This window comes from Camelina sativa, chromosome 20 (genome assembly GCF_000633955.1).
Source record: "Camelina sativa cultivar DH55 chromosome 20, Cs, whole genome shotgun sequence".
In the NCBI taxonomy this organism is placed as follows: Eukaryota; Viridiplantae; Streptophyta; class Magnoliopsida; order Brassicales; family Brassicaceae; genus Camelina; species Camelina sativa.
Window position 1 is genome coordinate 24313280 of NC_025704.1, and position 14294 is coordinate 24327573.

A 14294-nucleotide genomic window follows, 5' to 3' on the forward strand; every position below is an offset into this window, starting at 1 on the left:
TATGGTGAAGTTATTGTGAATTAAATAGTAGATGAAACAGTTTGAACTTCAATCGTTAGTTAGATGGTCATGCTAATATGCTATTGCTAGTGAACGTGTCAACGTGGTGATCCGTGATCGTGTAGCAAATTTAGGAAACTATGATATTGAACAAATAGAAACTACCTTATTTTTAGAAACAAACAGAAACCGCCTTTGCATCCTATAGTTTTTTTTTTTTGGAAAAACGGAAAAATTGATTTTGGCATATTATATTTTCTTTAATATGCCGTGGCAGGAAAACAATCTTTTGTAACTTGTGCTAAGGGCATTTCCATTGGTAAGTTATTATTTTGAGCCTCTTAAATTTTTTTAAGACTAAACTGTGTACTTTTTAAAAATAAGAACTTTTAGAAGGTTAATTAAAACTATCCTCTCCAATGGTAAAACTTTTATTGGGGTTTTTATTTTTGAAGAAATATCAATTTCAAAATAAAAATGTTGCAAGTACAGACTCTGGAAATCAGAAGACCAGTACGACCACAATGGAGAGGAGGACCGAGGTCATCAGCTTTTCCTCGAGTCAATTGTTGAATTTGGCATCTTTCCCCTTCTTGTTAACACCATCGTCATTGTAACTATTGAAAAGCTCGCTCCTAACCTTTGTAATCTTCACAAACACTTTTGTGGCCTTAACGATTGTGTTGTCAAATAGCCACTTTATGAAATCCATTGCTGCTTTATTCTCCCCAGGAGTGTCATCTGAACTCTCATCTGTTTTTACGAAAAATAGAAAGATAAGACTAGGCAATGAGTTCCCTAATGAAAAGTCTGTTTATGCTTCCTCGGAAATCTACACTAGAAGTAACAAACATAGAAAACCACCTCACAAACTTATGATGTACAGATACAGGGGAGTGTAGGCAAGCAGAACGAATCAGAACCTCCACTATATAACATCCAAACTCCTATGCATAATACTAAATTCATATCCAGCAGCCATAGAACATATGCAGACTACAAAATCAGAAAGGCATAAACAGATAAGGGGAAGGTAAATTGATCACATAACTAAAACAGAAAAGACAAAAAAAAAAACACGATTGAAGGAGATGAACGTTCACCTTCCACGCTGATCAACAAGAAACCAGGTTTTCATGTAAGCATAAACCCATGGAAACTGATAACTTTAAGCAGTGAAAAGGCTCTACAAGCAGCTGAGAAAGCAAAGGAAAGACTGAGAAAACTGAAACCAGTTACCGAGACTGAAGAAGATTCACTTATGCCACTTCCATTAGAGACCAAATTTGGACTTTTGTTAGATCCAGACAACAATACTAACACCGTGTTACCACCATCAACAAGTGCAGCAGTAAAGCTTCAGGTTTCACCAGGAAAATATTAACATACCTTTATTGAAGCGAAGTAATTCATATAAAGAGAATCAACAATCACAAGCATATGTGATTAGCAGAAATGATAACAAAAAGGAAACGTATACCAAATGAGATTTCTGAAGTTAATCACAAAGAGGGAGAACAAAACTTTGCACAGACTTATAAAATACAAACATGATCGAAACAAGAACGAAGAATCCTCAAGCCAATGAACCGTAATAGATCGCTTCGATATTTTCTTCACAGAATCTCTCTCTTCTTCTTCTTCACTTGGCCGATCTCTTCGAGCAAAGTCAGAAGAACTTGCCATCGTGAGAGAGATGAGATCGGACAAAAAAAAAAAAGTTCCACACGGTATCGCCGTATTCTCTCCACAGCCCGTTTCAGTTTCTTCCAAATCATCAAAAGGGTTTCATCCCAAACCCGAATTTTTGAAATTCCCATCTCTCAAAACCCTAATTTAGATAGTGAATCGGTAGCTACCACTCATAGGGAGACTCTAGAGAAGTCAGGTGTAATATTCTGTTCCATGTCGGAAGCTATTAGGGAGTATCCGGATTTGATTAAGAAGTATTTAGGAAGAGTTGTGCCTAGTGATGATAATTACTACGCGGCTTTGAACTCCGCTGTCTTCAGCGATGGGTCGTTCTGTTATGTACCGAAAAACACAAGATGTCCGATGCCTGTTTCGACTTATTTCCGGATCAACGCGACGGGACTGGTCAGTTCGAAAGAACTTTGATTGTTGCTGCAGAAGGGAGTTTCGTTGAGTATCTAGAAGGCTGCACTGCTCCTTCTTACGACACGAATCAGCTTCACGCTGCTGTGGTTGAGCTCTATTGTGGGGAAGGAGCTGAGATTAAGTACTCAACAGTGCAGAATTGGTATGCAGGTGATGATCAAGGTAAAGGTGGGATTTACAATTTGTGACAAAGCGCGGTCTTTGCGCGGGAGATGGTTCCAAGATCTCATGGACTCAGGTTGAGAAAGGGTCGGCAATAACGTGGAAGTACCCGAGCGTGGTTTTAGAAGGTGATGGTTCCGTTGGCGAGTTTTACTCCGTGGCATTGACTAATAACTATCAGCAAGCTGATACAGGTTCCAAGATGATTCACAAAGGAAAGAATACCAAAAGTAGAATTATTTCAAAGGGAATCTCGGCAGGACATTCAAGAAACTGTTACCGCGGTCTTGTTCAGGTTCAATCCAGAGCTGAGAATGCTAAAAATACTTCGACTTGTGACTCAATGCTTATAGGTGACAATGCAGCCGCTAATACCTATCCATACATTCAGGTAAATTTGCCTATCATCTCATATTTATTAGTATAAGATTATATAATAAAGCTGTACATGTTTTAATTTGTGGTGGGATTATGAAACAATAACAGGTAAAGAATCCATCGGCGAGAGTAGAGCACGAAGCGAGTACCTCAAAGATTGGAGAAGACCAGCTTTTCTTTTCGAGCAGAGAGGAATCGATCAAGAGAGAGCATTAGCGGCAATGATCTCTGGATTCTGCAAAGATGTTTTCAACAAGTTGCCTGACGAGTTTGGAGCCGAGGTTAACCACCTTATGAGCATTAAGCTTGAAAGATCAGTGGGCTGAACAAAACTCACAATTACAGAGAAGACAGTAATTAAAGAAAAAGAGACAGCTTCTCATTATATATATTTTTGTTTTTGTCTAAATGTTTTTAATCAACTAATCAAGTTTGCAATGTGAATCAAATTAGAAACTCAGTTGCTTCATTAATGGCACCTTTTTCATTTTTATTTTTGTCTTAAGGAAGCAAAAAAAGGAAGAACAATAAATGTAAGGCGGCATGAACACATTTAGGGGTCCATTATATTAAGGTTAAGCTTCCACATTAACTAGGCTTCGTTCTGCCTTTAAATGAACGCAATATATTCAAACAATAGCTGAGATGTTGTTGAAGCCCTAGGAATATCTTTCAACTTTTCCATCATCAGATGTTTCTCTTCATGATTCCTTTCCAAGGTGTGCTGCAAAGAGATTATCGCTGTATTTAAACACTTAGAGTTGGATAAGACGTATCTCAAGAACTGTTCTTGTCCTTCTGTTCCTCCATACTCGTTCCACTTAAAGGTTTCGAGCTGCGACGACAAACATCCGGGAGTGGAGATCGGTTGATTCCATGAAAGTGTAATATCTGATCCCCAATCCTGAGAAACAACGATGGTTATATTTTTAACTTTAATTACTTTAAAAAGTTCATAACAAAGCTAGAAGAGGATCAGAGGAGAGATACACGTACACAATCTACCAATAGTTCTTTTAGTTTTGGGGAGTTTTCAAGTAAAGATATGAGTGGTTCCAACCAATCTGATTCTCGTGGACATATTCTTAACTTTAAAAGTCTAGAGAATTTGATATTTCTACTACACGCAAGCTGCGAGGAAACAAACACAACATTAGTGGATGCTCGTAAGGAAGAATTAAGAAAGACTAACTAATAGAGATATAAAAAATAGTTCTACCATTTCATCAGACCAAAAGAAGTCAAGAGATGAGACCGAAGAAACAGAACGTAGAAACTTTTCACTAGTGCAAGAGTGAAGACTGATATATGCACACTTGAGAAAAGGCATATTCTTGATCGAGTTACAGTCTACGGAAAACTGACAGATGGTAAAGTCCTATAATCTCGGAGTATCGATAACCAGGGCATCGTCTACATCATAATCAACCAAACGATTACTATAATATAAATATATAATTCCAATAAAGAAGGAACTTTTATAGTGAACAATTTCACATTGTCCTTCTTTTTCCGCTTCACGTATAGACACTTCAGAACGGGGCAGCCCGATAAGAACCTAACAATAGAATCCTCGTCTTTATACACCACACAGTTTAGATCGAGCTCTCTAAGGGATGGTAGGCATGCTGGAGAACATCCACGAGAATCTTGTGGCAGAGAGTCAGTTTCACGAGAGATTCGCAGGAGTAAAGGCTAGAGGGCAAGCTGGTTGGATCTGCAGACCAGGAGAGCACGAATTCTAGGTCAAGCAAGCAGCGAGAAACAGCGTTTGCAACCCACTTCACGACATCAACATCAGTAGGACATAATTGACCGAGTTTGATGCACAAGTGGTCTATTACAGGTGCCTTATGGAGTTGCATCGATTTGTCAAGAAAATTCCAAACGCTCGTTTTCATTTCCTTGTAATTGTAAGTTTGATAAGATATGATATGAAGAGAAATCTTTTGCTATTATTATTTCATCTTTAAAATTCTTTACAATGAGAGAACAGAGTTTATATAGAGGGAGACAAACAGAGGAGCCTAGGGTACACGTCACTACACACACATCATTGAGAGGGACAGGGTATCAAATCTGTTATGCACAGGGAGCTGTTGAGCACAGAATCCCGTACGCTGGTGAGTAGGTATGATCGTACGGTTTGTCTCACTCTTCTTTCGACTTGTCTCTATCTCTTTGTTTCGATTTGTTTCAATCCCTTTGTTATCGTTGCAGGATGAAGACAAAGTGTTGTTGGGCCTGTGTTTGTGATTGCAGCCCATATCGTTTGAGGCCTTGGACCCAAAAGCAGAGGACAATGGCTCTGTTTGTCTAATACACCCCCTCAAACTCGGAGTGGGAGGCAAGACAATGCCGAGTTTGTACCGAAGATCAAAGAATGGCTGCTGAGGGAGAGACTTCGTAAAGATGTCAACGAGTTGGTACTCAGCAGGAACATGTTTAACGACCAATACACCTAAAGCCACCCTTTCTCGCACGAAATGAAAATCCACATCGAAGGACTTGGAACGGTTATGCATTGCCGGATTTGCAGTCAAATAAACAGCAGATAAGTTGTCACAGTAGAGCTCCGGTGTTGTAGGTTGAGCCACACCAGTTTCGCGAAGAAGCAGAGAGATTCACTTGAGTTCAGACGCAGCAATAGACAAGGTTCGGTACTCAGCTTCAGTCGAGGATCTTGATACAGTGGGATGACGTTTTGCAGACCAACTGATGATGTTGGAACCAAGAAAAGTACAGAACCCACCAACTGATCTTCTTGTTTCTTTACAATTGGCCCAATCACTGTCACTATAAGCTCGGAGAGTAGAATCAGTGTTGGAGAAAATATTGAGCCCCATACTAACTGTTCCTTTTAAATAGCGTAGGACTCTTTTCAAAAGATAGAAGTCAGCCATAGAAGGAGAGTGCATCTTCTGACATACAAGATTCACAGCAAACTGAATGTCTGGTCTGGTTAAGGTAAGATACTGAAGCTTACCAGCTAAACTTCGAAAATAGGTCGGATCAGAGAAAGGAACCTGATGTCCACGAACCTTATCAAGTTGCAGAGGCAGAGGCGTCGGCATAGGAGCACAGTCTGCCATTCCAGCAGCCACCAAGAGATTAATAGCATACTTCTCTTGATTAAGAAAGAGACCTTCAGAGTGGTGATGAGCTTGAATTCCCAAGAAGTATTGGAGTCCACCCAAGTCTTTCATTCGAAATTCTTTGTTGAGGCTTGTAAGCAACTGATCGACAAGCTGAGCATTGTTGCCTGTCAAGAGCATATCATCAACGTATAGGAGAAGAAACATTTTATCATTGCCTTTGTGATATGTAAATAAGGAAGCATCAGCATAGGTGCAAGTGAAGCCATAGTCGATGAGAAAAGTACTAAACTTGTCAAACCAAGCTCTAGGAGCTTGTTTCAAACCATATATTGCCTTTTTGAGCTTGCATATATAGTCAGGCTTGTCTTTGTCCTCAAAACCTGGAGGTTGATGCATATAGACTGTCTCTTTTAAGTCTCCATGTAAAAAGGCATTTTTAACATCAAGCTGTTTAATAGACCATTTGTGAACCGTTGCAGTGTGTAGAATTGAATGAACTGTTGCTGTGCGTATCACTGGGCTATAAGTCTCCACATAATCAACACCCTCTTGTTGTTCATAACCCTTTGCGACTAACCGTGCTTTTAGTCTATCAAGAGATCCATCGGCTTTCAGTTTTGTTTTAAAAACCCACTTGCAGCCAAGGGGATTCGGACACTCATCAGGAGGAGCTAAATCCCATGAATGAGTCTCATGAAAAGAGCTGACTTCATCTCCCATGGCGTTAGTCCAGCCTGGATCCTTGAGAGCTGTCTTCACTGTTTTAGGTTCGGGATATGCACTTTTGACTGTAAAGAGAGCATATCTGGGATTAGGCTTTATGACACCAGCTTTGGCTCGTGTGAGCGTAGGATTGTTGGGAAAAGTAGCAGCAGGGGAGCGAGGATTGGATGAAGGAGATTCAGCAGGTTCAGCAGATTCAGCAGATTCAGCAGATTCAGCAGGAGATTCAGCAGATTCAGCAGATTCAGTTAAGACCTCTGATGGAACTGTCGTGTCATGACTGGAAGGTGACAAACTCGAAGGTGGTGAAGAAGGTAAGCTGTTTCCTATAGGAACAGAATCAAAGTCTGCCGTACACTCAGAACTTACCGCTCCATCACCATTGAAGACGTCACCACCTGGTGAACTAATTGCAGAGGCATCGCGGTTACAATGAGAACTCTCCTGTTGAAAACTCTCCTGCCAAGCTGAAAGTAAAGGTGTTTGAATAGAAGACAGCTTTCGTTTGTAAACATCAGTAAAAGGAAACTTAGATTCATCAAACAAAACATGCCTATTGATGAAAACTCTCCCAGTAGGCGGATGATAACATCTATAGCCTTTGTACTTCTCATTGTAGCCAACAAAAACACACAAAAGAGACTTAGGATCGAACTTGTTGTGTGAATACGGTCTCAGATTAGGGTAACAGGCACAACCAAAGACGCGTAGAGCAGTGTATATTGGAGCCTTTCTCATAAGTAATTCATAAGGGCTCTTGTGATCATCATGCACAGAGGAGGGAAGAAGATTACCAAGAAAGTTTGCAGTAAAGAAAGCTTCAACCCATAAGTTGTGAGGAACTTTTCCTTGAAACAACATAGACAGCCCCAATTCAGTGATATGTCTGTGTTTCCTTTCAGCAAGACCATTTTGCTGTGGAGTATAGGGACAAGAGACTTGTTGTTTAATTCCACACTGAACGAGGTGATCAACAAATCTGGTGCTAATAAATTCACCCCCTCCATCACATTGAAACATACCAATCCTTTGTTGAAACTGATTTTCGACCAATCTTTGAAATTGCACAAACACAGTGAAGAAATCAGACTTGAAACGGAGAGGATAGAACCAAGTGAAACGAGAATAATGGTCAATGAAGATTACATAATATCGAAAACCTTGAGAGGAAACAACAGGAGAAGGCCCCCATAAGTCACAGTGAACACGTTCTAAGGGCCTACTCGAAACAAAAACAGAAGAAGTAAAGGGAAGATTGCAGACTTTTCCCATTTGACAAGCATCACACAACTGATTGCTTAACTTATTAATAACTATGGATTTATTCTTGGATAACCGTTGGAGAATATCTTGATGAGGATGACCTAGCCTCATGTGCCACACCTCATCACTTGTTGCCTGCTGTCTAGAAGAGTAACAAGCCATGAACCGCGGGTTCTCCAACAGATACATGTCTCTACGGTGGGGTCCTTTGGTGAGGAGCTGTTTTGTCCACTTGTCCTTAATAATAACACCATCAGAATCAAACTCAATAGCACAAGGATAATCAGAGGTAAGTTTGGAAACTGATAGTAAAGACTTAGTAATCTGTGGACAAACCAGAACATCCTGTAACAGGAGATTACCTTGAGTACTGGGAAGAACAGAGGAGCCAATGTGTGTTATGGGAAGAAAATCACCATTGCCCACAATCACAGAGTCTTCACCGCTATAAGGTTGAACAGTCTGAAGTTGAGCAGTGGAATTCGTGATATGTGAGGTGGCTCCTGAGTCAACAGTCCATTCATGACCCGGTGGACCAGTTATACGCATTGCAGCCAACGCATTAGGGAGATCTTCGCCTTGGTAAGAATGATCAAACCTCTTGTAACACCAGTGAGCAGAGTGTCCATACTTGTTGCAGATTTGACAAGTAGGTCGTGTACCAGAATCAGGGGATTGACCATTAGAAATTTGTTGATGAAAACCCCTGCCTCTAGTTGAATAGTTTCCACGACCACGGTAACCACCAGAGTGACCACGAGACTGACCACGACCACGGTTGGAAAAATCTCTCCCCGTTGTGAAAGCTAAGTGAGGAGACACAGAAGAACCAGCATACTTCTGTATCTTATCATCAAAGTTGGTTAGCTTTATCACAACATCATCATAGCTCATAGGAAATGTATCCATCTGACTCTCAATCACTGTGGCAATAGACTCATATTCCTGACCCAAACCATGTAAAACTCCAAAGATTTTCTCATTTTCTGGAACAGAGTATCCTATGGAGTGAAGTTGATCACAAATCTGCTTAATAGTGTTCAAATACTCAGCTAAAGGTTTTCCTTCTTTCTCAGTGGAATGTAAGCGACGTTGCAGATCACTCTTTCTAGATGCAGAGATGTGGTTGTACTTTTTAGCAAGAGAGAACCATACCTCACCAGAAGTGTGGAGTCCATAGACAGATCTGAGAGCCTCTTCAGTCAGCGAGCCTATCAACCAACCCATAATCTTCTGGTCATTGTTGACCCAAGCGAGAAAGTCTGGATTTGGAGCCTCCGGTACCGTTTCTCCATGCTTGACAGATTTTGTAGCCGGAGGACACGGGATACTTCCAGTGACATGACCCAATAACCTTTGATTGTTGAGCCATGTTTCGAACTGAATCTTCCACAACAGGTAGTTAGTGGAACTAAGTTTCAAAGTTACACAATGGGAAAAACAAAGAGCGGAAGAAGGATCAGAGTTTTCAGCTATGGCGACTGAGCTCTGATACCATGTAAGTTTGATAAGATATGATATGAAGAGAAATCTTTTGCTATTATTATTTCATCTTTAAAACTCTTTACAATGAGAGAACAGAGTTTATATAGAGGGAGACAAACAGAGGAGCCTAGGGTACACGTCACTACACACACATCATTGAGAGGGACAGGGTATCAAATCTGTTATGCACAGGGAGCTGTTGAGCACAGAATCCCGTACGCTGGTGAGTAGGTACGATCGTACGGTTTGTCTCACTCTTCTTTCGACTTGTCTCTATCTCTTTGTTTCGATTTGTCTCAATCCCTTTGTTATCGTTGCAGGATGAAGACAAAGTGTTGTTGGGCCTGTGTTTGTGATTGCAGCCCATATCATTTGAGGCCTTGGACCCAAAAGCAGAGGACAATGGCTCTGTTTGTCTAATAGTAATCAGCATGGTTATAGACATATTCATCGTCATCCTCGTAATCAGTATTGTGAGTGCATGTTTCAGTGGAGACTGAACATAAACAAAAGTGTTGAGATTTCAGAAGTGCTGGAACAAGATCGAAGCCGTTTTAGTGAGACGAAATATTGATGGAGCATTAACTGATGACGTGGACTGTGTGATTCACTGAATATATTCATGGAGATATTGATAGCTATTGTAGAGGATTCGTGCAACCGAAGATCTACAAGATTGAGAAGATAAGATCAAATAAGGAAAGTCGATATTATCGGCCAACGCAAACCTAGGAGATCTCTTAGCCCTCAAATATAAAAGGGATTGAGGAGATGCTTCTGATGGTTAGCCGTTTTGTGAGAGAAGAATTCGTTCATAGGTTCTTCTATTTGAGAGAGTGCGAGGTTACTCTTTACGGTGAGAAAAAGAGAGAAATAGCGTAGAAAACAAATCGTGTATTGTCTCTTCTTTTGTTAGGTTAGAAATCGTTTGGCCACAAGCTAAGAGGGTGTTCTTAGGCTGTGTGTAACTCTAATTAAGAGAGTGTAATCATCTTAAAGATTTCTAATAAAGTTGATACTCGGTGTGCCGGGTTTTGAGGAATTCTTGTGTTTCTGGGTCCATCCATTTTTTCATTTGGTATCAGAGCGGGCATCTGAACCGAGTTGTTACTCAACTAGGTGGAGATCCTGTGAAGGAAGATGGATGTAACACGAAAGGTAGCTTTTGTTCAACGGCCAATCATGCTTGGAGAGACAAACTATGGTCATTGGAAAGTCAAGATGAGGCATAATATTCGAAGTATCAGTGAGGATGCTTGGACTGCGGTTGAAACTGGTTGGACTGAACCATCTATGAAGGATGAAGATGGAGAAAATGTTCTTAAGCCTAAGGATAAGTGGACTGAAGATGAGAAAAAGCTGTCCAAGTTGAATTCAAGAGCGTTGTCGGCAATTTTAATGCACTGAACGATGAACAGTTCAAACTGATACAAGGCTGTAACACGGCAAAGGATGCATGGGATATGCTTCAGGTGTACTATGAGGGAACCACGAGTGTGAAGAGAAGTAGGTTGGATTCGCTTGCATCCCAGTTTGAAAACCTTCGGATGGAAGAAAATGAAAAGGTTAGTTCCTTTAGTGCAAAGATAAGCACAATTGCTAATGAAGCTAGTGTTCTAGGAAAGAAGTATAAGGATAAGAAATTGGTAAAGAAGTTTCTTAGATGTCTCCCACATAAGTTTTCAGCTCACAAGTCAGCGATGACTGTATCTCTCAACACAGACACCATGAGTTTTGGAGAAGTAGTGGGTATTGATATATCATGGTTTTTGTGGTTTTTAACCATGATATAAAGAGTCTTTTAGAGTCTTTTGATTTGTTTTCTAGAATGTTTTTGAGTCTTTACAGGTTCTACAGGATTTTAGCATGAAAGGAGCAAAGTGGAGCAATTTGGATCGTTTTGGAGCATAAATCTCGGATCAAAGCATGGGCATCGATCGACACCAGCTTTGGAGCATCGATCGACACCCTCTTCAGACGATGAAGAATCACAAAATTGGAAGTTTTACAATTTTGCCCGAAGTTTTCCATATTTGCAAGACTAGTCACTGACGTGTTTTAGGACATATATATTGTTTTTAGGTTTTCCAAACCCTTAAGTTTTATTCTATCAAGTTTTATTTTTCTTGCAACCCTGAGAGATTTTTAAGAGCTATTGGAGAGAGAGATCAGATCTGCTTTGTAGAGAAGAATTCTTGAACTCCCTCTTTACTCTTTTAATTTCAATTGTTTATTATTCAGAATTATGTTTTTTTCTTCATTGATTATGTCTGAGTAGTTTGCTTGTTAGGTTTAGGGTTTTTCACAGGGATTTTATGAATTATTAGATCTGATTATTTAGGATTCATTATCTATCTAGATCTTCATCTTAGGTTGTTCTTCATATTAATCTTTGATTGGCCATCTAGAATTAATAATTTAGGAAAATAAATTGATATGAGAATATAATTGATTTTCCTGATAAAACCTTTTGATGAGCAAAATTATTTCTTGCAAAGAGATTTGATTTAATAATTTTGTGAACAATCTAAACCTGATTTTATTGCTGATTTTTAACCTAGAATTTTACAAAGAGATTTGGATTTTCTGGTTTTAAATTTAGATATTATTTGCAGTGAGAACTGATTTAATTTACAAAAGTGTTTAGAGTTCTAGATCTGTTCTTAATTGTTTGAATCCTAATTTATTGATTGATTTAATATTTCATAATTTCCTGAGAAATTCCCTAGGCCTAGCTTTTTGATCTTCTGAATTTACAACAGCTTTATTTAATATTTAGCATTGCTATTTTTTATTTCAATTTAATCTGTTTAGCATAATTATAAAACTCTATAATTTATTGTGTAGTCTTGAGTCCTTGTGGAATTCGACCCCTAAGTACTGCATTGACCTCTTAATTTGAGAGAGTAGCTCTAGGGTAAATTTGAGCATATCAAATTTTGGCGCCGTTGCCGGGGACTCTTTGATCTACTATTAGATTTGAGTTTTAGATTTTGTCTAAATTTTTCTTTTTAGTTTCGAACTAACACGCTTTTGTTTTCTTCTCTCTTGTGTGTTTCAAGTGTATGCCTCCTAGACCTCACACAAGGAGCAACAAATCTGGTCCTACTGTGAATTTGTCAAACCAAGAGTTGGGAAAACTTGAGCGTGAGAATAGAAAAGCAGCTAAATCTCTGAAGATGGTTAATACGATCATTCTGATGCGTGATGAGGCTGGTGTTTTGAGGGATCAAGAGGGCCACTTGCGCAATGAGCAGGGCCAAAAGCTTGATGCAGAAGGAAACATGATTCCTGAACCTGTTGTCAACGAGCAGGCTGTTGTGAACCAGCAAGCTGGTGTCGTTGATGATCCGGATCTTGGTGTCGATCGACACCAACCAGGTGGCATCGATCGACACCCACCTGCAGACGTGCGTGGAGCTGCCAACCACGTACAGAACCCCGTTCGACGACAGGAGAACAACCGGGATCTGATCAGGACCATTGCTGACTACAATCGGGCTGATCTGGTGTATGAGAACCGGTCTGCTATTGTTCCTCCCCCTTTTCAGAGGAATGATTTTGAGTTGAAACCTGCGTACTTTCAACTAGTTGGGCAGAGACCTTTCTCTGCTTTGCCCAATGAGAAGCCTCTGGACCACATTGAGCATTTTGAGGATCTTGTGACCAGTATCAAGGCTAATGGAGTGACTGAGGACTTCATATTCTGCAAGCTCTTCCCATACTCACTTGCAGGAGAGGCATCTCAGTGGTTGAAGCAGTTGCCAGCTGGATCTTTGACATCTTGGCAACAAGTCAAAGTGGCTTTCCTCAACCATTTCTATGATGATGCAATGTCAGATGAGTTGAGAGTCAAGCTATCCACTTTCAAGCAAAGACCAGATGAAGCTTTCAAGGCAGCTTGGGTGAGATTCAAAGCTTATCAGAGGGATTGTCCACACCATGGTTTTTCAAGGGTACAATTGTTGAGTATCTTCTTCAGAGGGTGTGACTGGAAGTATCAGTTAGCTTTGGATGCTGCAAGTCATGGGAACTTCAAGACAAGATTTCCAGAAGATGCTGAAGTTTTGATTGAGAATTTGGCTTCTAGCAATAGCACTAAGGGAGCAGATGCTGAAAGGAAGAGATTGCATGGAGGATTTGATTCAAACCAGTTAGCTTCTGTTAATGCTAAGCTGGATTCAGTTCATAATCTCCTTATGGGTAAGAAATCTGTTCATTTTGCTGCTGAGGTTGAGACATATGAGCCAGAACCTGATCAAGGACACCAAGAGGAAGATGTGAACTATGTGTATGGGAATCAGGGACAGCGGTTTGGAAATCAGCAAGGCAACAGGCCTTACAATGGTGACCAGAAGAAGCAACAGAACAATGGCTATACAAGGACCTATGGGAACTCATCTTATCAGTCTCCAGCTCCTAAGAATTCTTCAGAGAGTAGAATGGAAGCCATGCTAGAGCAGCTTTTGCAAGGACATGAGCATTTGACAGTGACATTCAATGGAAAGATTGACAATGTCTACATTGTGCTGAATGGGAAGATAGAAGCATTGAACATTCATGTCAAGAAGTTGGAGAATCAGGTTATTCAGACTACTGGATCTGTCAAACGACAAGAGGGTTTTCTTTCTGGAAGAACTAAGTCAAACCCTAAACATGCTTGCAATGCCATATCTGTGAGGGATGAAGATGCTGTTGAAATTGCTTCTGCTGAACTGGGTGAAAAATCGACAAAATTCTCGGTTTCAGATGATGGTGTCGATCGACACCACCTGTGTATCGATCGACACTCATCTCAGACAGAACCAAAAGCTGCGAAATCTCAGGTTCAAACAGTTGAAAGGGTCTACAAGCCTAAGGTTCCTTTCCCAAGCCAAGAAAGTCTAAGCAAGAGATGGAGGAAGCTAGATGCAAAGAAATGATGGATAAGGTGATGATTGAGATGCCTTTAATTGATGCAGTAAAGCTTTCACCACCTCTTAAGCGGTATGTGAAGAGAATGGTATCCAATGGTTTGAGCCCTGAAGAAGGAGCACTTCTTACAAAAGATGTCAGTGCAATTCTGTT

General features: G+C 40.2%; 1 long non-coding RNA gene and 2 pseudogenes across 1 annotated transcript; 1 reads left to right on the forward strand and 2 right to left on the reverse strand.

The window, feature by feature from the left end:
• Positions 501-1550, reverse strand: LOC104771592. The gene is made up of 3 exons (XR_764851.2): positions 1104-1550; positions 865-996; positions 501-753 (listed from the first exon to the last, which is right to left on the reverse strand). It is a non-coding gene; the product is annotated as an uncharacterized LOC104771592 (long non-coding RNA).
• On the forward strand, positions 1585-3002 carry LOC104771591 (annotated as a pseudogene).
• The window catches only part of LOC109131241, a 15865-nt pseudogene continuing 4839 nt past the window's right edge, over positions 3269-14294 (reverse strand).